Below are 26,789 nucleotides of genomic sequence, written 5' to 3' on the forward strand. Positions count from 1 at the left end.
TATGATGATATGCCAATAATCTCTCTCCTTTCAAGATATTGATCTTTTTTTGAAGGCTCAAATAATTTTTCACCTTCACCTTGAGTTTACCTGGTCCCTGGTCACACCCCTACACACTGATCTTTCCTTTCTCTGAATTTTTATAGCTTTTATTGTCTGTATTGTTCCTTTTACACTTAGCCACCCATTATCTTTTTTCATTTCCTTGTTTATAATGACAGATATCTGGGCATGCTTGTGGAAATTCCAAGTGGTCAATTCTACTCTGTCCTTACAAAGTTCTTTAAGAGAAGCTCTAGGGTAATTTACACGGACCCTGTGAAGGGCATGATGGGAACTGAAAGGAATTATATTCCCCAGCCTTAATATCAAGTAAACTGGGGGAACATTCCCCTCTCGCATGTCAGGTCAGTAATCTAGTAACCCTCTATATTTTAGTGCTATTCTACTCCAATTCTAAAGCTTTTCATTGTTGTTTTTCCATAGAGCTATTTAGGCCCCAGCCACATGAGCCAATCATCCATCTGACTGCATTAAAATACAGAATGAGCTGAATCTTATGACATTATGTTATGAAAAATAAATAAAAAGGACTTTTAAAAGGCCTTTTCCATACCTACTTCACCACTTCATCATGGCACAGAGATGATGCTACTCCCAAAAACTATATATCACTGGAACAAAAAGCCTAACTATCTGAAAAGTTTTGTAAACAGTTCTAGCAAAAGACTGATTCTGCTTTCCAATGACAAACCTAGCTAAGATCAGAGATGCTCAGCACAATTAGGATAGTAACTTGGTGATGAATTCTTTGGTCCTGGCAGCCCACAAAATAAAAAAAAATTTAAAAAAAGGTCCTTCTTCATTTATGCTTTTTCTGTTTGTTTGTTTTCTGAGAGATTATATCTGACAGGTAAGAAAGAGGAATAGAGATTACTAAGAATAAAAAAAAAACCTTTAAGAACTGATAAATTTTAACTGACCAAGTGATATTCTATATAAGAAATCCTTGTCCAATGACCAGTGAGCATGCAAACTACTAGAGGAACTTCATTGTACCAGAATTTGACATTCTTCTTAGAAATGAAATCTGATAAAGAGGGAGGTTGAAACCAAAGAGAAAAGTTATGCATATTTTCTCCTTGGCAGATAAAGGAGCTGGTGGAGTTCTTTTGATTTTATATGCAGAGACAAAATAACTTCATGAAACAACTGGTTATCTCATATTGCAGGATTCATGATAAATATTTGCAAAAAGACCATCATAAACACACTTTTAGCTCAAGCTCCAACATCTGTGGCCGTTAATAAAGAAATATAGAAATTCTATGAAGTCATTAAGTCTCCCCAAATTAAATCATCAAATACTTTGATATGTGTTGACGCTTCCAAAAGTAGGAACAGCTGAGAATGATAGTAATAGAACAAAATCAGTACAATGTTAGAAGAAAGAATAATGATGAGAAATATGGTATACAGTTGAAACAGCTCCACCTGACTAATTCAAGCAAGTTGATGATGAAAAATGATGTATAGATGTAATAAAGGACATACATACAGACTATAATAATTTCATGTAAAAGTGTAAAGAGTGCAAATCCATTGCTGTAAGGATAACAAATGAGCCCACAAACACCTTAGCCAGTGTTGATTTATTGACAAATAGAGATAAATGGTAGTCAAGGGAAATAGTAATTTCAAAAACAAACATTTTAAATAAAATTTTATGAAAAAGGATAATGAGAAGTTGTAAGTTCTATTACCTCATAAAATAGAAACAATGTAGGAGAAATATAGTTTCAAAAAAAGTTTGGCAAGAGACCCAAATAAAGAAAGTCATGCTTAGAACATTTAAGGATGGAAATGAGAAGAAAACAATAAATAGGAGAAAGATGGGCAAGATCTGAAAATATTTTTAAAGAAAACTTTTTTTTTCTCACTCTCAAGAAGAGCATAGCTAAAGTGTGGACTTCATTTGAACTCTCACAAGCTGGACAGTAAATGTTCATATATGTTACAGTAAAGTTTCCTTTTGAATATGGATTCTAACTGATGCCTTCCAAATCTACAATTGCATGATTCTGTGATTTAGGCACAGATGTACTTAGAGATGAGGTAGAAATGAAATTAAAGAATTAAAATAGATAACATAGCTTAAACCAGTATACAGAATCTCATGACTTATTTTCCTTCTTTGTCATTTCTATATTATAACTGTTTTTGAGAATCATGTACGTGTGTGCATAGAAGATGTCCTCAGTGAAGGTATTAGTAGGAAACAGACAGGCTTTCACAAGTGACATTTGATAGGAGACAATAATGTTATCAAAATGTGACCTACCAAGAAATGGAAATATATACATATGTATATATATATATGATCCCACTGGGCTTATTATTTGATTATAAAGAAAAAAAAATTGAGTGGGTATAACAAAATGAGGCTCTTGTAGGCTCTTCTCCAGCAAGATGTTTCCTATCTACACAGCAAAATTACTCAAGATTCCTTGAAAGACAAGCTAGAAAGAGAAAATTTATGACCCTGTGATAATAACCATCATGTGAGGCAACTGTCATAGTTGAGATTCATTGCAGAGTTGAAGTTAAAGTTATCTCCCTTCGAATGGTGAGGTCTTCCAGATACTCCTATCTGTAATGAAATTATATTGGTTGCATCTTTGTCAGCGTTTCTTAATTCTAAAACCTTGCCTCCATTAATTATTTCATATTTATGATGTATATAGCTTGCTTTGTATATATTTGTTTTCATGTTGTCTCTCCCATTAAATTGTTTAATGGTCTCCACTTTTAAGGCAGGGACTATCTTTTGTCCCTTTTGTATCCTCAGCACTTAGCACGGTCCCTGGCACATAGGTGCTTAATAAATACTAATTGATTGATCTAGCTGCAGAATATCAGAGATCCTCCTGGCTGACACCAGTAGCCAAAATAACAAGTCACAGACAAAACCAGGTGGATGAAGAATGTCTATGGTCCAGACTATAGCATTCAATTAGGTGGAGAACTGCTGCCACTCATCAATATGTATATGTCTTATAAAGACAATGCAAATGGACAACAGATTGTGCCTAGTATTAATCAGGTGGAAGAAAGCAAGTGAATTGTCTTTGGAAAATAACAAAATTCCCTTGGTTATTCTGAGCTCCTCAGAAGTAAAGGCCCATCCTTTTTAATACCAAGAGTCTATTGCTATAGTTGTTTGGCAAATCATCTCTTAATAATGAAAAATGAGTATTATTCATATGTACATACATACATACAGATGGAGTATACATATTAGCATATTGCAACATTTAAGAAATGAGAACCTTAAAGAAGAATCAGAGTAAGATATTTCATCAGGGAAATGTATGCTTAAGGAAAAAAAAAGATGGGCTAGTTTTGTGATAAAAGCAAAGGATTGTCTGTGTCCTTCACTAGAAGGTTTACAAGAAAATAAGGGGATGTCTCCACCACATTTGTGTACCCTACGTGGTGAACATAAGTCCAAAAGGATGGGAAGGCATACCCAGATGTAATATTTGTGTCACTAGAGGCAATATCCCCATCAATATAACAGTGAATGTTCAAAAGATTAATCTTCTATTCTTATTTTGTTTTTTTAAGGTAATTTTCTGTTGAATTAACAGAATTTCTTTTCTGAGAACCTCCCTTATATCTAGAACCATCTTTCCTTTTAGGTTTTCTAGCCATAGGATCATGCTTTTTTTTCCCCATGAACTTTTTGAAAGTGGCTTTCCTAAATTCTATGTATGCCTAAGATCTCACTCCTTTGTTATCAATTCATAATTATCAACCTGCTTTGTCTTTTTTTTTTAACAAGAACTGGACACATTATTCTTCCAGTGAATTCATAAGATAATACAATGATATATTCGGTTTTTAAATCAACCTTAATGATTGAATCAAATAAATAATCCAATGAGAGACCAGTAGGCAGTTTCTGATGAACTGTATAGTCCCAACACAAGTTTTCAGGAGCATATTTTACATATAGCAAAGCAAATTAAGTATAAATTATTTTAGATCACTCCTTCATATTCTATAAGTCTTTCATCAATTTTCCAATGGGGAAATAGTAACTATACATATATGTTTTTCAGAAGTTGGCTTCCATATAGGTTTCTAAGAAAATATTTATTGAATGAATGCCTCACAGTTAGGGGATAGACAGATATCTCCCTTTCCAATACAAATCAGCACCTACTCTGTTATTTATATTGTTGGAGAGCTCCCTGAGGCAACTTGGGGCTAAATGACTTGTCTAGGATCAGACAGTATTGAGAGACTGTACTTGAACTCAAATCTTCCTTATTTTAAGGCCAGCTCTTTATTTTTCTGCACCATCCTGCCTCTCAAGCTATTATTATAATAAAATCATAGACTTTCTGAAGTGTAAAGAACCTCAGAATTCTTCTAATCTAAGAAGTATACATGGACCAGAATCCCCTCTACAACATCCCTTGTAAAAGGTCAGTCTCTGCTTGAAGACTTATATTAACGAAATATTTTCATGGACAATAATAATATACTGATAGTACAGAGTAGAAATATATATCATGTCTGTTCTCTGGCTAGCACATTAGTTGTAGAATAGCTTCAGCATCAATATTCTGTTTGCCATCATTTTTACTTCCTACGAACAGAGTTTCCAATGAACCTAAAGGCATCCCTTTGCACAGCATGGTACAAGTCACAGAGATCAAGATTGTACCTGCCTATCTCTTCACATTAACATTGCATAGTAATTGTAAGACTAGATGGCTAGCATGCAGTGTTAATGAAATTTCACAGCCGTTCTGGTAAAAGGATGATGGTTATTAAAACTGACCCCCTTCAGCAAAGTAAAGGGCCTTAGGTTTTAATTTTATTTTGACAAGATCTTTTATTGCTTTTGCTGAAATCAATATTGACACTCGCAGCATACTGTAGAAAAATCTAAACAATGCAGTCCTTCAGGGATGAAAAGCAGACACACATACAACAGGTGATAGGTATTTTTAGCTGCTACATATATATCTTCCATACAATAATGATAAGTGAAAGACATATAGAAGATTGTGCTCTTCACGTACTGATGTCATTAAATACATTTAATGTCAACAATGTTGATGTCTACTAAAACATGAAAGGCAGTATAATCTCTCATCACTTTTAAATTTCTGCCTCAAAATGGAAGGCTGAAAAAAAGTTTTCTTTTTTGGTTAACAAGCTATCTCCTTGATCCAGACAACTTAGAATGACAAACATAATTTTCCCACCTGCATACCTCTGGTTGTCTTAGTTCTAACCCATTAAACAAAAAGCATCTGCTTATTTAACCTGAGTTTTTGTTTTTATTTGCCTTTTGTTGTTATTGTTGTTGTTCTAGATATATGATTTCCCTGCCCTACATACATTTACTTTCATACATAGCAAACAAACAAACAAACAACACACACACACACACACACACACACACACACACACACAAAATAACCTTCCAGTATAGGTTTGAATTTTAAATCTTGAAACAACCTTAAAGTTCATCTGGTCTAATCACCTCATTTTAAAGTTAAGGAAACTAAGGCTCAGAAAAAATGAAATGAATAGCTCCCAGAGCTTATTAATGGCAGAATCTGAAATGTATCCCATTCCAATGTTCTTTTCCCAGACTGCCTTCTTTGTGCCAAAGGATATTTCTTGATACCATTTTGTACTATTCTATCAATTCTGTTTATAACTAGATTGCAGTAATCATTTCAGTTAGAAGACATATAATAAAAGATCTCCTGAGAATACTCAATATGTTTTTATATTTTCATTCATACATTCCATCATTTCAAATATGCTTTGGTATCTTACTTCAGAAGGATTGTTTTAAATATTATGTAATTCAGGCTTTATGTAATATTATTAGTATCTTTATTATCTATTTGTGGGAAATGAAAGAAATCTCTTTTTTATAGAAAAAAATTCTATGAGGCATTCTGGCAGGCATATCCATGTCACAACTGTCATTGAAAACTTTTCCTTTAATCCCTATACTATATAATTATCATTTCTTCCTTTTTCTTTATATGTCTGAACTTAAATAATCCATTTGATGCATGTTTGTTGCATTGAATTTATTCATTTATTCATTCATTCAACAAATTTATTAATCAACTACTATTCACTTCTCCACTTCTCCATATTCTGCAGCATCTTTTACCCAAACCACTCACAAAAGGCTCACCAGTGACCTCAATTCCAGATCAGCTCAGATGCCCTATCTCAACAGCTTACAGTAGTTCAGGCCAATTGGTAAGTTTTCAGAGTGATCATTTACACCTTGAATATCAGCAAATGCTACAAATCGGGGTTTCATTTTTTTTATTGATGGTTTTCTAGATTTAAGAAAGTGATAGAGAAAATGTTAATGATACAAATTAAATATAAAAGTGTGCTGTGTATATATTTCACCCTCTGGAAAGCTGGTTGTTAAACATTTACCAGCACAACATTGTCAATTTTCCATTCCCATAATCTTAGAACTTTGCCCACTTTCTCATCCTTTTATGTTTCAGCCTGAGTTATGAAACACTGCTAAGATCTTACATCTTTTTATGCCTCTGTAATCATGGCATTGCCTGCATTGTCTTATTCTTCTTCCTTTGTTCCCTTTATAAAGCCCTTTCTCTTCTCCCTCAATGTCTGCTCCTTTTGATCTCATGGGTTCTTTTCTGGCTTGCTTATGTCAGCATGACTCAAATATTTTCAACCCTTATCTTTCTAAAGGTGGGGATATAATGTGGGCTGTCTTAAAACACATTTGATTTAGATTCTAATAAAATCTTTATCAAGAGAATCTTAAAACAATGAGAAAAGTGTATGGAATACACACAAACATACACACACCAACCTAATGAAATTAGCTTGTGTTATCATTTTAGAATGTCACAGTAGCTACCTTGTGATTGGCTGTGTGGTTTCCAATTAATAATAACTAATAAATAAAAGTACTTTCTGGGCTAAACTGTCACTTTCAGCATGTGGAAAATAGATGCCCTTGTCAAAACCTAAATTGATTGGATTGATTTGTATTAAAGTAGGCAAATGTATATTACAAAAGTCATTTATAATTCCCATTTTAAATTTCCTTTAATTGTATAAGATTATATAAAATCCCTATATAAAATTTTCCTTTAATTCACATTAGGGAAAGACAAAAAATCTTTATAACCTCAAGCATTGCCACGTTGTTTATGCTCACTAAGCAGTATACAATAATTATTTAACTATAGTTTCAATGTTTTCATGTATACGCATTGCTGAGCAATTAGAAATTAGTGTATTATTGTGTTCTTTTTCAATTACCTGCACATCCCCTGGGTCTCAGAGGATGAATAAGATTTTGAAGACTGCTGACTTGCTTACCCCATTAGCAAAGATTGTTTCTGCTGGTTTTACTACATGAACCTAATTTTTATTGGTGTTTATTTAGCAATTTAGGTGCCTTTTGGTAAAGTCAACAATTTAAAAATCTTTGAAAATTTAAAATTTATTGGAAAGGGAACTACTAGTACTCCTGTTAATTTTACTGCGTTCCTCTTTTTGTTAACACAATGGAAGCATATAAAATATGGATAATACCTAAATTTACTTGTGTTTTTTTACTTGTATGGTAACATCAAGATTTACTGTTCTTCATCACCACTGAGAGCCAGAGGAAAAATATTTCAATTGTAGCATGGGGGATATAGGTTTATTGGGTGAAAGAAGGTCCTGATAGTAGAAACTGTTAAATATTGGAATTTTTGTTATTTTATTTTCTAGAGGTTTATTTACAAATCCAAATAGTATCATAGGGGACAGCTAGGTGGCCCACTGGATAGAGCACCAGGAGGACTTGAGTTCAAATCTGGCCTCAGATACATAACACTAGCTATGTGACCCTGGGCAAGTCACTTAACCCCATTGCCTAGCCAAGAAAGAAAGAAAGAAAGAAAGAAAGAAAGAAAGAAAGAAAGAAAGAAAGGAAGGAAGGAAGGAAGGAAGGAAGGAAGGAAGGAAGGAAGGAAGGAAGGAAGAAGAAGAAAGAAAGAGAAAGAAAGAAAGAAAGAAGAAGAGAAAGAAAGAAAAAAAAGAAAGAAAGAAAGAAGAAAGAAAGAAGGAAGGAAGAGAAGAAAGAAAGAAAGAAAGAAAGAAAGAAAGAAAGAAAGAAAGAAAGAAAGAAAGAAAGAGAGAAAGAAAGAAAGAAAACCAAATACTATCGTACAGCAGAAGGAGAAGTGAACAGAGATTCAATAGACCTGATTTTTAATCCCAGCTCTTTCATTTTTTAAACCTTAGGTGTGCCAAAACTTCCCTGAACCTCATTCCCCTCACCTGTCAAACAAAAAGAGTTTAATGAGAAGGCTTATAAGTTACTTTTTGGTAGGAATTTTTAATTCATCTCCCACTCTTCTAAACTCTGTATAGGTTAGTCTCAGGCCTTAGTCCTCTTGACCTCTCAACAGTATTTGACACAACTGAGCACCTCCTGCTACATATTCTCTTATCTCCAGTTTTCATAGCCCTGCTCTCCCTTGGTTTTCCTTCTACTGTTTCTTCTCATTATACTTTGATAGATCTTTATTCGTGTTACACAGTACTGGATGTCCTGTATGCAATTCAAAGTCAACTTGTCCAAAATGGTACTCATCATTTTCCCTCCAAAACCCTCCTCCTTCTTCTGAACTTCTCTGTTATTGTCAAAGAAACCACCACCTCTCAGTCACCCAGGTTTAAAACATTGATTGGTGTTACCCTCAACTCTTTATTCTTGCTTACCAAACAAAATCAATCAGTAGCTAAATTCTCTTTCACATCTCTCAAATATGTCCAAATCTCCCCCTCATAAAGCCAATACACTGATTCAAGCTTTTATTACCTTTAGCAAAAATTAAATAAGTAAATCAATTTGGGTATTAATGCTGTTTTTATGATATTGGCTCAACCTACCCACTCTAAGTTGCAGAGAACATGCCAACCTGAATTGATGGAGAAAAAAAATGCGCTATGGCGGTGAAACCACAGACCCATCTCTCTCCGCAATCTTTAATACTTAATTTGTATTGGCCAAGAATAACTTAAAAAATACCTTCTAGAAAAACCAGACCTGTACCCAAGAGGCTTCAGTTATCTGTTCAATGAATTTTCCTTTAGTGAACTCTTAAGGCAAATCCAATCAATACCTAACACACTTGAAAAGAAAACAAGAAAGCAGGGAGAATTAAATAATAACTGATTATGAAATATTAGGATTTCTTTTTAAATTACTTGCTATAAACTACTCTGTTATCACCTAAAGATCCTTAGGAAGTCACTAAAGAAATTGGCAGAAAATAAGTCTTAGAAAGTGTCTCCAATTTTCCTATCCATTCAAGTTATGAAAATGTTGAAACTAGCATAGTTTTCTAGGTGTTTTTTTTCTCTTTTGAAGATAACCTTAACTGTGATTCCTATTTGAGACTTTGTAGTAGTAAGCCTTTCTGAAATAGAGAAAAAAAGCGAAGAGTTTGAAGTTACTACTCATTCTTCACTTAGATTTGATCATTTTCTGTCTTCATTCTATGCAGCACTGATTAGAACCATTACTGATTGTCAAAGCAGAGAGAACCAAGTTTAAAAATATCCTGATTATTAGACTTTTATGTTTTAGTCTTCAGGTGTTGGTTCACATCGGAAGAATGCTTTGGAGAAATTTTTAACTATTACTTCTTTATGCTGTTTAAATAATTAGGGCATATTATTAGAAAGGACAATCACTCTTTCACAAGAACTGACTTCCGTGGCAAAGAAAATACAATTCTCAAAAAAAAGTTTCCCCCATCGTACCCATTTTCATCCACTTGTTTTAGAAAAAAAATACTCTTTCAACGTGAATTTTTTTGAATGTGCTACTATTTCCTTAGTAGTGGGGAATTTTTACTGAGTTTTTAAATTGTTTCTTTTGTTTGTTTTTTGCAAAGGCGATTGTTATGTGCCCCTAGTTCTAAATGTCCCCTACCCCACCACAAAATTCCTGAAATTGTTTTGTATATATAATTTTGATTCATTTGCTTTTATAATGTTGCTTCTACTCCTTTTCCCAAAGGTCTAAGATTTATATTTGTATCTCCAAGGCCTAGCATGTAACAGGTGCTGAATTGGTAATCATTGAATTGAATTGAAACCAAGCAATTTTGTGCTTACTTTTGCTTGTGGCTAGCAACATGTCCACTTTGAGATGACTGACAAGAGTTGGGGGTCCAGCAAAGACATAACCAAGAAGGGGCAACTAGAGCTTTGTCCAGGGTGTCAAAATTTAGAGGGTACAAAAATGTGACACATTCCCAATAGTTTCATCAAAAACAATTAAACTAAGTACGAATAAAAAGACTATGATTAGTTAAAGATTCCCTTCTGTAAGCTACTTTCCTACATAATTCCCACTTTGTTCAAGGGCATTTGTGTAATTTTTTTAACATCATGAATTATACCTTGAAGGCAAATTTCATGCTGCTTGACCTAGGCACTAGAACTGCTATTTAGATCTCTGAGTTTCAGTTCTAAGAAATGAGTCAATTTTGCTAATAGGCCTACATTTTCTACCTCCTAGATTCTATGTTATGTAATGATTAAAATTTATTTATGGTAATGAAAATTATTTGAAGGCATGAAGGCACATGATCAGAGAAGAAATGGGCATATGATCGTAATAGAAATGTATATAAAACTACTAATTACCCCTCTCTTGCCCCTTTCTTCTAGAATATGTGATAACATGACTTCTAAAATCACAGAGAAGGCAAAAATAATCCAATATAAGGTGATCTCAGATTCTCTGATCAAAATAGGTTTATAGGCAGTTTTATTCATCTCACTATTTATGTGATCATTAAGTCTCACATGTTTTTATGGCAATTTAGAAAAAAAATTAGCTTGGACAGTAGGTGGGGATATGCACAGCTGGTTAGATCCCTACTACTCCTTGGAAAACATCCCAAAACTGGATTATAGGACCTGGGAAGGAGGGGTCTTTAAGCTGAAGATTTCAATCTACATCTCTTTATAAAATTTTATACATAAACAAAAGGGGCATGCCTCACCTTAGGCACACCCATTCTCAGATCTGAATATTTACAAAATGTTCCATATTATGTATACATATTATGTCAACTAGTTATTATATGTAATAGGCTACTAATGAAAACTTCAAGAACTATAGCAATGAGAATGACTTGAAAATGCAAAATATAATACAAAGACTAACTGCCCACTTTATCACAATGTCCTATAAAAATAAAGGTGATCTAAATGGATTTGCCCTTAACATAACCTGGTGGAAGAGGCTTTTTCTTTCTACTACCATGTCCTATGACATATGCCATTTACCACTTTTAAGATCTCATGCTTTTTGTCAGTTGACAAAGAAACAGCTGCCTCAAAAACTTGTCCACAGGTTCATTAAATCTAGGTGTTTCATAAATATGACTGCTGCTGTTTTCACAACCACAGATGACTGACTGCCAACAATTTCTCATTTACAGCTATTCTCCAATTGGCACAATATTTAGTGAGGCTCAAAATACTTTCTTGAAAGTTCAAAAGCAAGGTGAAAAAGTTTTTCCAACATTATCAGGTACAGCAAAAGAAATAATATGCTTCTAATCTTTTCAATAAACATTCTAGTATAACAACTTTCTTGTGAGTACAATTTAAGGTACTTTATTCAGTTGTAAACTATTATTGCCCCTGTGATTAATGAATTTTCACTAGGGTTGATTCAACTCACATGTATTTCTTAAGTACCTTAGTCAAAAACAAAAATAAAACATTTCTTGTCCTTATGATTGGTTAGATGTGAATGTGGTATGTGTATATGTGTGTGTGTGTGTGTGTGTGTGTGTGTATGTAAATACTGTAAGTGTGTAACGTGTATAAATACAAAGTAATTTTGGAGAGGAAGTCAGTATTATCTTGGGGAGGTGGTAGCTGTGAAAGAATTTACCTAAAAGGCAGTACTTCCCTAATTGCTAAACTCTATAGTACTAATAATTTTCATTATTAAAAGTAGGCTTCTCTGGTCTTACACATACACACACACACACACACACTCCATAGCCCTTTTCCAACATACTTTTATTCTCACTCAAAAATGGGATCATTTTACACATCATTTTCAAATTTTCCCTTACTTTGTCCAGCTAAAACAGACCCTGCTCTCTCCTCGGCTTTCCCCTCACGAGTAAGCAAAACATTTTACTCATTCAGAATATCATTGAATAGAGAACATTTATGTTTACAGTGGAAAGCCAGGGTTATAATAGTTAACCTAAAAAGTCAATCCATGAAAGATTATCAGAGACAAAGCTTAGAATATAGAAGTCAAAGATCATGAAACTTCCCTACTGGAACCTCTGTCAGACAATGTTTACTGTCACTAAGAGGTTGAGCTCCCAAAGAAAGCATCAGGGCACATTTTGTAGTATTGCTATTGAAGGTCTAGAAATGGCATACCTGCTGTGTGTTTGCAATAAACCAACTGGCTTGTTCTCTGCCACAATTTATCTATGACAGGAGGTTATCCTATGCTTTGAGTTTGAAAGTCTCTCTCTTTTCACTAAAATATATTTCTTTTAAGTAGTTCAAAGAGCCTTCCACATATTAGCTCAGCCATCTACACAACATCCTTCTGAAAAATAAAAGAAACTGCAACACCTATACTTTTCAAATTACCTAAAAAGAAGGCAAAGTGGAAACATATAGGGAAGTTCTTACAGAGCCTCCCTACTGCGCTGGTAGTAAAAGCTAGGAATAAAACTTGGTTCTCTAGGTATCTGTTCTAGACAATGTTGTCTTACAACTAACATTTAGTAAGGCAAGAAGCAAAGATGACTTCCACTGCTTGGCTCTTCCTTAAGAAATGGAACACAGAATTAGTAATAATGTTCCATAGAAATGGAACATAGGATCTCAAATAATCACAAATTCTGAATAGTTTAAATTTTTCTATTTTCACTTCCACATTACTTGATATAAGCATCAGTTTGTCTTCCATTTAAAAATAAAAACATAAATTTAAAAATCTTTTATTAAAAAAAGCATATTTATTTCAATTGTGCCTGTTTCAGAAGTGTTTCTAAATTATTTACCAAAAATTATTTCCACTGGACAAGCTCTATTTTTAAAATAGAAATACCATCAGTGAGGAATAAAAGCATGTGCTTATATAAATAGCTGCTTTAGCCATATTACAGTTAAGCCCAAATATCTATTATAAAAATACATATTTTCTGTATGTTTGATCTTTATTATCACAATAACCGATATGATTCTACATGGAATGTAGACATTGTTACCTAATTCTACACCCTATTGAAAGACCAAATATACTTCTTAAGTTTCAACGAATCAAAACAGAGGGTATAAATAGACTTTAGGAATTACAATCAGCTATTTTATTGCAACCAAGATAAGTTATTATTTCTATCATTTTGTCAAAATGACCAAATTTACTTTATAGTACCCTTTCACCATCAGAAACAAGTTATTTCCATGTCTACTTAAGACTATTTCCCCAGTAGAGCTTTTCTACTTGAAAAGAAGTAGACAAACTACAAATCAAGAGCTGTATATATTGTAGTAGTTCAAAGAGTTTTATATTTAGTCTGAATAATGGCAAAGTAGACAGAGAGCTAGGCTTAGAAGCAGCAAGGCCTGGGTTCAAACCCACACTCTGGCAACTGCTCTAGGATCTTGGACAAGTGCTTTATAAATGTTATTCATTTGATCCTTAGAACAAGCCTTGGAGGTAGGTACTATTATTATGTCCATTTTATGGGGGAGGGGATCAGGCAGATGGTTTACTGTCAGGGTCATACAACTGGTATTGCAGGCTGGATTTGAACTCAGATCTTTCTGACTCAAGGTTTAGTGTTCTATCCATCATGCCATCTACCTGCCCCACTAAATTTAAACACTGTATGCTTCTAGCGATTAAAAATGATATATTTTAAAAGACCCCCATGGTTTGCAACATTTGTTGGTAGGAATTAGTATTCTGGGAGTCCCTATGCAGACTAAGTGATGGGTTCTTTTCTATACAGAATGCTGCAAAAGCAGCATGGGAAGTAAATCCATTATTGGATGCTCACACAATTCAGCTATGAGGATAATATTTCATAGTGTATTTAAGAAATCAAATTTAGAAGATTAAATGAAAATAAATTGCAATACTCATAAGCTGTAGCTACATGGGCCATAACACTGGTTGAGAAAAAAAATGCAATTAGTGTTTTTGTTTGTTGTTTTCATGGTGACAATCAGATTTTTTCCACCGACTAGCTATGTTGGCACCATGCAGACACAGACAAACACAATTATCTCTAAACAAGGAAAGAAAAGGTGCTTTAAGTTGGTAAGATACAGTGGGAATGTCATTCAAGATTAGAAGGAAGGCACTAGAAACCCTGAGCAGCAAGAGAAGAATTCAGCAAATTAAGAAATAAATGCAACAGCAGAATTTTAAATTTAAATCAGAAAAAGACAAGTTCCCATTTGTGAAGAATATACATCAAGCATGAACTAAGAGATCCAGCATCATCACTGTCTGTTGATACCTTAACTCCATAGAAATATAAATATTCTAGTAGATACATCGGATAAAGTTCTCGATGTAGAGTACTTTTTATTAACATCCTGAAAGATGGCCAATAGACACAACATTAACTTTCATATGGTCTATTTAAGGTAGTTTATTTCACTGCCCTAGCTATGGCTCCAAGGATCAGGTGGCAAAGTAGAAAGAACATTCTTCTGGAGTCAGGACATGGGTTCAAATTCCACCTCTGATGTTTACTACCTGGCAGATTTTGGACAAGTCAATTAACTACCTCTGAACCAGTTCCTACATCTATAAAATGAATGGGTTGAACTAGATGGTATCTGAGGTCCCTTCCTGCTCTAAATTCATTATATTTTGAATTGACCTGATATAAGAAATACCGTTCCTACTTTGTGTTTTATTTCTTCACATTGATCATTCACACTACAAGAAAAGTGTATAAGCACAAGTAAGAATACAAAATAAAATGGACAAAATATAATATAGTGCAAGGTAATAAAATGTAACTCATCAGTTATGAATTTGAAATAGTTTCTTGGACTTCAAATCCAGGGAGTTATCAGAAGGCGTTCTATATCTAGTGCTGATCTTTTAATAAATTATCCTGTAATGGAGGCAGAATAATTTCAGTTTTTAAGATGAAATAGAAATCTGGACTTTGCATTAAATAGCCTAATTATCCGTGGTTGCATTTTCTTTGTTCATAGATAGCAGGTTGGCCATTAGATTATTTGTTACTTAAAAAAAAATAAAATCATGACATTGTTCAGTCATATCCAACTCTTTGTGAGCCCATATGGGTTTTTCTTGGCCAAGATACTGGAATATTTTGCCATTTTCTTCTCCAGCTCATTTTACAGGTGAGGAAACTGAGACAAACAGTTAAGTGATATGCCCAGGGCCACATACCTAGTAACTGTCAGAGACCAGATTTGAACGTGAGAAGGTGAATCTTCTTGATTCTAGGCCCAGCACTCTATCCACTGTACCATGTAACTGCCCTTTTTCACCTCAGATATTTATTGAAGTGTCCACCTGCTAATTACACATTTAAGAAAAATTGCAGATCTTTGTGGGTAGAGACAGTTTCTTCATCATCATTACATACACATTAAAAGTCCTATCTAATGAAAGATAGCAAAACTAAGATGCAGGCGGGTTGTGATTTGCCTTTACAGAGGAGGTATCCCACCTATGGAATTCAGATTGCATCAAGTATCAAAACTTTCATTTAATAATACAATCCTATAGCAATAATAAAATCCTTAAGTAAAGGACTGTTATGATTTTGTACATAAGTTAATGACATCTGTAGATTGTGTCAATTAACAAGGACTTGTTAAAGCCTACTTAGTATTTATAATGTAGTGTACTAAGCACTACATATATAAAAAAAGTCAAACAGTTCTTGCCCTCAGGGAGTTCGCACTCTTACTTGGAGGTCCCAAATACACAAAATGGATACAAGATAGTTTGGGGGAGGAAAGGCACTAGTTGTTGACAAGATCAAGAAAGGTTTCCTATACAGCAGTGCCATCAAATGCAAATAGAAACATATTCATGTGGGAAGCATATTGACTTAGAAAACCACAAATTACCATTATCTATGTAGGATTGGATTTTTGTCAATTTTGTTAGACATTTCCCATTACATTTTAATCTAGTTTGGTCACGCTAGGAAGTTTTGCAAACTACATTTGGCAGTAAGTTTAACATGTCTACTGTAGAATGTGGTTCTTGAGCTGGATTTTGAAGGCAACCAGTGACTCTAGAGTTGAAGGACAGTATTTGAAACCCAGAGCACAGTTACTGCAAAAGTGCAGGGCCAATAGATGGAACACTGCAAGCCAGTGTGGCTAGATTATTGAATGGGTGGAGTGAAATTATTCTTAAGAAGACAGGCAGTAGGAAGGGCTTGGTAATGAAGAATTTTAAATGCCAAAGAGGAATTTATATGTTTGCTCTTAGAGGTAGTAGGAAGCCAGTATAGTTTACAGGTGGGAAAGAAATAACGTGGTCAGATCTAACTTATTTTCATGATATTGTGATAATGAAAATCTTATGATTTCCATGTTACAAAAATATGTGAAATTGAAACTTGGAAAAGTGAAATGACTTACCTCAAATCACCTAGCTATAAAGTGGTGGACTTGAACTGACATCTTCCAACCCCAAGGTCATTTTCCTTGCCTATTTCAAGACCATCATCACCACCATCTCTATTCATTTTGCTGAAATGCTGATGTGCACTGTTATATCTAGGATGATAGATCAAGATGGAAAGGGCCTTAGAAGCCTTCAGGTCCAATCCTCTGATTTTACAGATGAAATAACTGAGGTACCCAGGGGTTAAGTGACTTGCTGAGATCACACTCTTATAAGTGTTTGGGGAAAGGTTTAAACCAGGGTCTTCCTGAAAATAAACCAATGATCTGTCCTCTACTTCATGTTTCCTTTACAATGGAGAGGGGATAAAGATAAAAACCAGATTTCCAAGTAAATAAACTAAGTCCCTCTGTCAACATATTAGCATCTTCTCTGAAATTTATAATCCTAGAAAGTTGTCCAGAGTACTGAGACGCTAAATGACTTGTCAAGAGACATACCGGCAATATTTTCCAGAAGTGGAGCTTGAACCTTCTTCTTCTTGGCTTTAACTCCAGCTCCCTTTCCACTTAGCTATGCTGCCTATATGATGCAATTTTTTTTTTTACTTAAATTACCTTTTTAAAAAATCTGTGTTTCACCTTGGTGTCAAATATTCTAAGGCTGCCTTATTATGCCCCTCTTTTTACTTCTATTTCTTAAACTTAAAAATGTTTCTTTTCCTTCAAATTTTATAGATTGGATTACCTAACAACTTGGACTTTTCCACTGATCTTCTTATAACACAATCATGTCTTTCACAAATTGGAAACCATTTAGTTTGTTTTAAGTGGTTTATTACTTTCATTTAATAGAAAATAATCAAGCATAAATAATCTAAGTAGTTCTGCTAGATTTTAATTCTTCAAAGGATCTGTGATTTCTAATATTTGGTTGCTATTAAACTTTGTCAGACGGTTTCATGAGTTGTTTTGGCCAAAACATTTATCACTTTGGAACAAGCTTGTTTGTGAGCTTCTCTGGAAGTATGGCTGATACTCTAAAGCTCTGTCTTCTCTAGGCTGGTCCTTAGCTGACTGGCAGATAGTTTGTGAATAAGCTCTTCTTGCTTACTAGGATCTGTTGGTGGCATGGTTAATGGAGTGCCAGGGCAAGAGTCTGGAAAACCTGAGTTCAAATTCAGCCTCAGCTACTAATGACCCTGAGCAAGTCACTTTGTTTGACTCAGTTTCGTGATCTGTAAAATGAGCTGGAGAGAAAGAAATGGCAAAGCACTTTAGCATTTTTACCAAGAAAACCCCAAATGAGGTCACAAAGAGTCAGACATGATGAAAACAACTGAACAACAATAATATGTTATCTCATTTGCTTATATCATGCAGCACATAGCACAGAACACATACAGTCAGATGTTTAATAAATATTTGTTTCTCTCAAAGGGGCGCAGCCAAGGTGGCAGACTGAAAGCAGTGACTTGCTTGAGCTCTCCCCCAAACCCCTCCAAATACGTATAAAAAATGGCTCTAAACAAATTCTAAAGCAGCTGAACCCACAAAAAGACAGAGTGAAATAAATTTCCAGCCCAAGACAACCTTGACAATTGATCAGAAAGGTATGTCACTCCAGGCTGGGAGAGAAGTGTAGCTCAGCATGGGAGGGCCGGCCACAGTGGACCTGGAGCAGGCCTCAGAGGCCTGAATCACAGGCAGCTGTGGCAGTTTCCAGACTTCTCAACCCACAAACGCCAAAGACAACTTAGAAGGTCAGCGGGAAAAGTCTGTTTCTATGGTGAAAGAGAAGCATGGTGGTCTCAGCCCCAATTCCCAAGCTCAGCCCAGGGGTGGTGGCTGCTTCTGGAGCTTCCGGCCCACAGAATGAGGGGGAATCCAGTGGCTGATCAGAGGGGGATTGCAGGGATCTTTTTGCCAGTGCTGAGGCAGGAATCTCTTACTTTGCCTGTGCATGGATCTGGGTCACAGTTCTAAGGGGCGATCCTGGGGTGAGAAGGATCACTGGCCTAGTGCAGCTTGTAGTGGCTGTGGAGAGGAAATTCTCCTCAGAGACCAGAGCACAGGCCAGGAAAGGAGTAAACACCTCGCCCCTTATCATACCACCTTGGAAGAACTGAAAATTTACAGGTCCCTAAGAAGTATCTCTGAAAACAGCTACACAAACCCCTGAAGCTTGGGACAGTACACTCTCCAAATTGGAAGCAGACTCTTACCTTAACAAAGAGTTTAAAACTCAAGTAATTGTCTGGGATCATGAGCAAGCAGCGCAAAAAGAGTCAGACCATAGAATCTTACTTTGGTGAAAAAGAAGATCAAAATATACAACCAGAAGAAGACAACAAAATCAAAGCTCCTACATCCAAAGCCTCCAAGAAAAATATGAATCAGTCCCAGGCCTTGGAAGAGCTCAAAAAGGATTTTGAGAAGCAAGTAAGAGAAACAGAGGAAAAACTGGGAAGAGAAATGAGAGTGATACAAGAAAATCATGAAAAACAAGTCAAAGCTTGCTAAGGAGACCCAAAAAATACTGAAGAAAATAACACCTTAAAAAATAGCTAACCCAAATGCAAAAGAGGTCCAAAAAGCCAATGAGGAGAAAAATGCCCTAAAAAGCAAAACTGGCCAAATGGGAAAGGAAGTCTAAAAGCTTACTGAATAAAATGCTTCCTTAAAAATTAGAATAGAGCAATTGGAAGCTAGTGACTTTATGAGAAATCAAGACACTGCAAAACAAATGAAAATTTAGAAAACAATGTGAAATATCTTTTTGGAAAAACAACTGACCTGGAAAATAGATCCAGGAGAGAGAATTTAAAAATTATTGGACTATCTGAAAGCCATGATCAAAAAAAGAGCCTGGACATCATTTCTCAAAAAGTTATCAAGGAAAACTGCCCTGATATTTTAGAACCAGAGGGCAAAATAGAAATTAAAAGGATCCACTGATCTCCTCCTGAAAGAGACCCCCAAAGGAAAACTCCTAGAAATATTGTAGCTAAATTCCAGAGTTCCCAGGTCAAGGAGAAAGTATTACAAGCAGCCAAAAAGAAACAATTCAAGTATTGTGGAAATACAATCAGGATAATACAAGATTTAGCAGCTTCTACATTAAGGGACAGCAGGGCATGGGATATAATATCCTGGAGGGCAAAGGGGATAGGATTACAACCAAGAATCACCTACCCAGCAAAACTGAACATAATCCTTCAGGGGAAAAAAATGGTTATTCAGTGAAATAGAGGACTTTCAAGCATTCTTGATGAAAAGACAAGAACTGAATAGAAATTTTGACTTTCAAATACAAGACTCAAGTGGAACATGAACAGGTAAACAGGAAAGAGAAATCATAAGAGACTTATTAAGGTTGAATTGTTTCCATTCCTGCATGGAAAGATGATATTTATAACTCATGAGACCTTTGTCAGTATTAGGGTAGTTGGAGGGATAAAATTATATGTATGTGTGTGCGTATGTATATATATGCGTATATATATATGTATATATATATACATATATATATATATATACACACACATACATATATGTGTATAGTATAGATAGAGATAGAGGGCACAGGTGAGTTGAAGATGAAGGGGTCCTATCTGGAGAATAAAATTAAGGGGTGAGAGGATTATACTGGGAAAAGGAGAAAGGGAGAGGTAGAAAGGGGTAAATTATCTCACAAAAAATAGAAGAGAAAAGGCTCTTACAATGGAGGAGAAACAGGGGAGGGTGAGAAGGAATAAGTGAACCTTATTCTCATAGGATTTGGCTTAAGGAGGGAATAACATACACATTCAATTGGGTATGGAAATCTGTCTTACCCTACAGGAAAATAGGGGGAGAAGGGGAGAAGAGAGCAGGGGGAATGATAGAGAGGAGGGCACATTGAAAAAGGGGGTAATCAGAACAAACACTTCTGAGGAGGGACAGGGTCAAAAGAAAGAATAGAATAAATGAGGGGCAGAATAGGATTAAGGGAAATAGAGTTAGTTTTTTACAACATGACTAGTATGGAAGTGTTTTGCATAACTGCTCATGTATAACCTATATTGAATTGCTTGCCTTTTCAATGAAGGTGAGTGGGGAGGGAGGAAAGGAGAAAATTTGGAACTCAAAATTTTAAAGACATGTTTAAAAAAATGTTTTCACGTGCAACCGGGAAATAAGAAATACGGGGAGTGGGGTGCAGAAATCTATCCTGCCATACAGGAAAGTAGGAGGGGAAGGGGATAAGACAAGGGAGGGGAGAGAGAGAAGGGAGGGCAGACTAGGGGAAGGGATATTCAGAATGCATGCCATCTTGGGGTGGGGGGAGGGCGAGATGGGGTGAAAATTTGGAACTCAAAATCTTGTGGAAGTAAATGTTGAAAACTAAAAATAAATAAATTTAAAAAAAATGTTTAAAAATTTGTTGAATAGAATGTGAGGTTGCCTCCATACCATAATAGAGCACCAAAGTAGGACTTTATTACAAAATTGATTTTTATATACATATATATATATATATATATATATATATATATATATATATATAAAATTTGAATACTATACAAATTCCTTAATGGTCAAACTAGTTATTTCAGTAAAATCATAATCAACATTTACCATACTGTCTTCACTTCAAAGGCAACATGCAATTGGATGTTAATTAAGATGGCTGGTAAAACTGAACTAAAAATTCTGTCAATCAGTTCATTTCAGCCAAATTGACTAGAGGCACGTCTATGATGGGTTTATGGTTTTATCAGGGTGGGCACTTCCTCTACAGATAGAAATCCACATTTCTAAGTTAGCAACTATTTGAGTAATTTGCCCACAAATCACCAGCATAATTGATTCATATGTACCAGTAAGCTTTGTCCCCCAAAGAAGACTGTGACGGTTATGTGTTAATTATTGAAGTTAGCTTTTTTGGGGTGGGGATATCTTTGCATCTTTATAGATGCAGGATCAATTTGCAAAGTTAGATTTAGAGAGTTTCAAAAGACTTGTTACAATGAGCATCTGTTAAGATTCCTACCTGTAAAAATGAAACATTCTCTTTCCAAACTATCAAACCTTTTTATAATTTAGAACTTTATATTGGAGATTTATTAAACTGTAATTTGGCAACTATCAGGAACATAAAACCAATTAAATTAAAATTAGCATGCTGAATATCACAATACTTTGACAACTCTTTATTTTAAAAATAATATTGAAATCTTAAAGAAAAGTCAAACTTTCAATGTCTGCATGAAAAATATTTATTTCTATAGAGCAGCTGACTTAAATTATAAGAAATTGGTTAAATATGGATTTTTAAATCATATTACTAAACTAAAACAACAACACCAAAACACATAGGAACAATTCAACAAACCAGAAATACTGAAGCTTTATATTCCTATTTGTAGTTATTCATGGTCATGAAATTCAAAGCATGGGACAACCTGTTCTAAATACTCGGGTAGAAAGAAAATTGTCATGTAAATAATTCATACTCTGAAAGGTTAAATTTAATTTGAAAGTTAGTGATTTTCTCTTGCCTGTATTATGGACATTGAAGGTGAACATTTCACTGAAAGACTTACTTTCAGAGGGCAGCATTAATGCTAATGGATAATTCATCTGCATTATGCAGGTCTACCAACATAATTTCTGTATAGCATTTAATCAGCTGTCAAGAAAAATACCGCTCTAATATGCTGATTTTTTAAAAATTCAACTCTAGAGAAGATTCAGTAAATCATGGAACTTGAATCCTAAACTGAAGAAAGAAATAGAAACTATATATAACTGGTGCCTTTGACATAATGTGGACATTTTTTTATTGTACCTTTGTAGAATGAAACTCAATAAAATAAATCAATTGAGCAGGTTCTCATTCTGAATCATACTATTGATACTTTCACCTATATTCAAAGAATACATCCCATTCACTGATGTTTATGCAAGAAGATATGAATACACCTTAGAGTTTTATAATGAAATGCAATGAACAGATTTTCATATAAATTCCTGCCTCAATCTATTAAGTCTGAGAAAGGAACATAATTCAAAAGGATCATTGTCTTTAGATCAGTGGCATATCTCAACCCATTTGGCAAGAAAGTCCCAAGTACAACAGACTTCATTTTTAAATAATCAGAATCTTTTAGTGACAACCATTTCATCCAGACACTAAAACATATCTTACTTGTACAAATGTCATTAAGCTGCCTTTATGGTGCTTTTTTATCATGTTAATCTAAGTGGGATAGTGAGTTTGTTGAAGTCAACAAATGGGCATATTTGTCAGGTTGTTAAATTTCAATCTGTCTGACATTGGAGATATATTTTTTTAGTTTCCATGACTAAATATGATTCCTATCATGCTCTAAACAATAAAAACAAAAACAAAGCAAAACAACAGCAAAACAGACAGTTTTATGGAATACTACCATCCCATTTTGATAATGGCTTAGAATACCAGCCAGCCAGTTGACAATTTGACTCACAGTGGGGATGAAATGTTATACTAATTTTCATCATGTAATGATTTCCAAACTAGAGCTATATTTCATAATTTGAATTCATAAAAGAGGTTAGGAAAGATATTTTTATTGATTTTGTTGCTCAGTCATTCCTTAATTAAAGTGACTCATGGACTTATTTAAAAACATTAAAAAACAATTTTCCTGGCCTTGCTGGTTGAGTAGTGAACATCTTTTATCTTAGCATTAAAACCAGAGAAGTCCAAAGAACTAACTCTCCAGGGTACAAAGATTTTTTTTTCACTTAATTTTGCAATGTAAGAATTCTTTCTCATCTAAAATTCTTCGTATCAATATCAGGTATATTTTGTAGGCAGGACAGGCTAGTGGAGGTCCTGTGTAAATCCTGCCACTGTAGATAAAAGAAAAAGCATACTGATATCCATCCCAGAGATCATTCATGGAGAAGAGTCTACTTTAACAGGCTAGGATTCCCGTCCTGTCATGCTTTCTAACACTTTTTTGAGAAGCTGAATCCCAATGCTGCAATCATGCTGGCTAGTGTCACTGGCATGCTATCAGGTTCTGCAGACACATATCCATTTACTAAGACAAATAGTCTGTTTTTGAAGATTATCACTTTTTTTATGCATGGCATGGACTTGAATGGTAAAGAATTGTCTTTGGTCTATTTCACTCACAGAGAAACTAAGGTAGTTTTGATAGCTTCCAATTTAGTCAGGCTTCTTTCAGGTCATTTTAAAATGGATGAGTTGGCAAACATCTATGATGAACAGCCTAAAGGGATATAACCTAACTATTCACCAGTGGCTGCTTAAGAGCTATGAAAATTGAGCAATTACCTAAGGAAATGCTTTGTGGAACCATGACCTTTGTCCTTTGTTGTATCCATAGAGATCAACTGCAAAACAAAATCACACATTCTAGCTAAATAGATGTAGATATACTTTAGGGAGAGAAGGACATATGTGAAAAGACATGACATTCTTTTCTGCCCAATTCAGTTTAATAAGCTCTTGTTAAAGCACTGCTTATCTATTAGTCTGTATGCTAGGCTCACAAGATGAAATGACCAAAAAACACAAAAACAAAACATATTGCTTTGTCCTCAAGGAGATTACATTTGACTAAAAGAATAGGACATTTATTCAGATAAGTAAATACTAGATAACTTGAGGAAGGAGACAATCCTAAGAAGCAGAGGGATTAGAATCTTTTCCTATAGATAAGTAGCAGAGTCTTGAATGAAGCTATAGATCCCAAGAAGTGGGTGTGAGGACAAAATAAGCTCTGGTCCAAGAGTTAAACTTTGGAGATATAATGCTAATTCATGGAACAGCAAGTAGTTTGACTGGAACTTAAGAGAGTATGAAGATGAGCCCTATAAAATAAACATGAATAGTCTGGGGGGGGGTAGGTAAGGGATTATCACCTTCAGATATTCTCTTTAAGACTGAGAAAATTGAGCTGATTAGCATCATATGCAAAATACATTACTTGATGTAGTTTTAGAGGCCTCTAATGTCATTGGGTGAATGTTTCAGATGGAATTATAAGACCTTTATAATTTTCCTTTATTCATTTCTTGGTTCTGAAAGAGTATGATTCTGAGAGCTCTTTGGACAGTAAAGACACCTATATTCTCAATTCCTTTATTCATTTATTTTTGCCATTCCTTATTTGTTCAGAAAGTATTTATTAAGCATTCATTATATGTAAGAACTGTGTTCAATGGCAATATAACAACAAAAGGAAAATAGTTCTTGACCTCAAGAAGCTTATCTTCTTCCAAGAAGCAAGTTTGATGCCCATCCCCATTCATCATAAGAGTTTAATAAATGTAAAGAATAAAATCAAAAGTATCTTCTCCATACCCAGCGTGGATTTATACCTTCCTCAAGTAATTTTTTTTCTTGATAGGTTTCTAAAGTCACTGCAAATTTGGAAGTCACTGACTTATGCTGGCACTCATAACATTCAGAATTCAGAGATCCAATACATGCCATAAAATATTAGTGAAAAAATTCATTCTATCATGAAACATTTTCACAGGAAAATCTGTTTACTGCAGTTTCAGATAATTGGTAACATCTTCAAGGATCATTACTCTAGCTCAGTTTCAAATAAACAAACTAATGATTAGGTAGAATTCAATTCTCCAGTTGTGCATCATCCCCTCAGTATGCATTTTCTTTTTTAAGCCACTGAGATGATTCTGAACAGGAAAATAGGCACACACCGAGTGAATTTTTTGTCACAAATGAGTCCAAGGGATGTGAGCTAACTTTAATATTAGTTGTTCTCATAGTAAAATTAGCCAAAAGACATTGTTTCAATCAATAATACAATTAAATTAAAAATAATTTCACAATATAATAATAGCTAGCATTTATACAAAGCTTACTGTGCCAGGTACTGTGCTAAGCACTTTACAAGCATTATCTCATTTGATTCTCAACACAAACCTATGAGGTATTTGCTACTCATTTTATACTTGAAGAAACTGAGGCAAACAGAGGTTAAGTGATTTGCCTAGAGTCACATAGCTAGTAAGGGTCTGAGAACAGATTTGAACTCAGGTCTTCCTGATTCCATGCCCAGCACTCTATCTGTTGCACCACCTAGCCTTCACCATTTTACCATGATTCTATGCAACACAAATGAATAAAAGGAAAATTATAATTATTCTTTAAAGCGCAGGGCTACTTATCCAAGGGTCCATAGATCCTCTAAATGTCTCTGGATATATTTCAGGGAACTTGGATGGAAAAAAAATACTTCTCTATTTCAACCTAATTGAATTCTATTGTAATCTAAAATATTTTGTATATTTAAAAACATTGTTCTGAGAAGCCGTCCATAGGTTTCACCAGCCTGCCAAAGTGGTCGATGACTCCAAAAAAAGTTAAGTTCTCTCAGTGGAAGCCATCTTTAACAAGTGATTAGGAAATTGAAAATTGACTCATTCCAGGGTACATAGAAAAAGCCATAAAATGGAGAGTAGGAATAAAAAGATTCTTTAGAACATTTTACACAAGGGCTTTGAATTTAAAATTTACCACTGGATAAGCCTCTTTCTCTTTAACCTTTTGAGCAGAAAAGAGGTCTGGGCAGAGATGTACTTTCTGAAGTTTACTTTGACAGATATAGGATAGAAAGAAAGAAGTCAAGAAGGGCAATTTTCAGGATATTACAATACTCTAGGTAAGAAATGATGAAGTCCTGGACTGGGTGGAGGTAAGGTGAGTAGGGAATAGGAAGAAGATGCAAGAAATATTCATCTATCAACCAGAATTTATCAAGTGAATACTCTGTATCAGGCACTGTGTAAGTGCTCAGGAGACAAAGAAAGGCAAAAACAAACACTCCCTCCTTTTAAAGAGTGTATGAATCTAAGGGGATGTTGTGAAGGTAGAATCAATAGGATTGGCAATTGGTTAAATATGAGGGTAACTACAAGAGAAGAATTAAAAATGACTCTGAAGTTACCAACTGGGGTCCTAGACAGTGAAGGGATATCTAGCCTTAAGGAGGAATGGAAGGCATTACCTAGCAGGAATA

The sequence above is a fragment of the Phascolarctos cinereus genome, unplaced genomic scaffold (assembly GCF_003287225.1).
Source record: "Phascolarctos cinereus isolate Bilbo 61053 unplaced genomic scaffold, phaCin_HiC Scaffold_9;HRSCAF=440, whole genome shotgun sequence".
NCBI lineage: Eukaryota > Metazoa > Chordata > Mammalia > Diprotodontia > Phascolarctidae > Phascolarctos > Phascolarctos cinereus.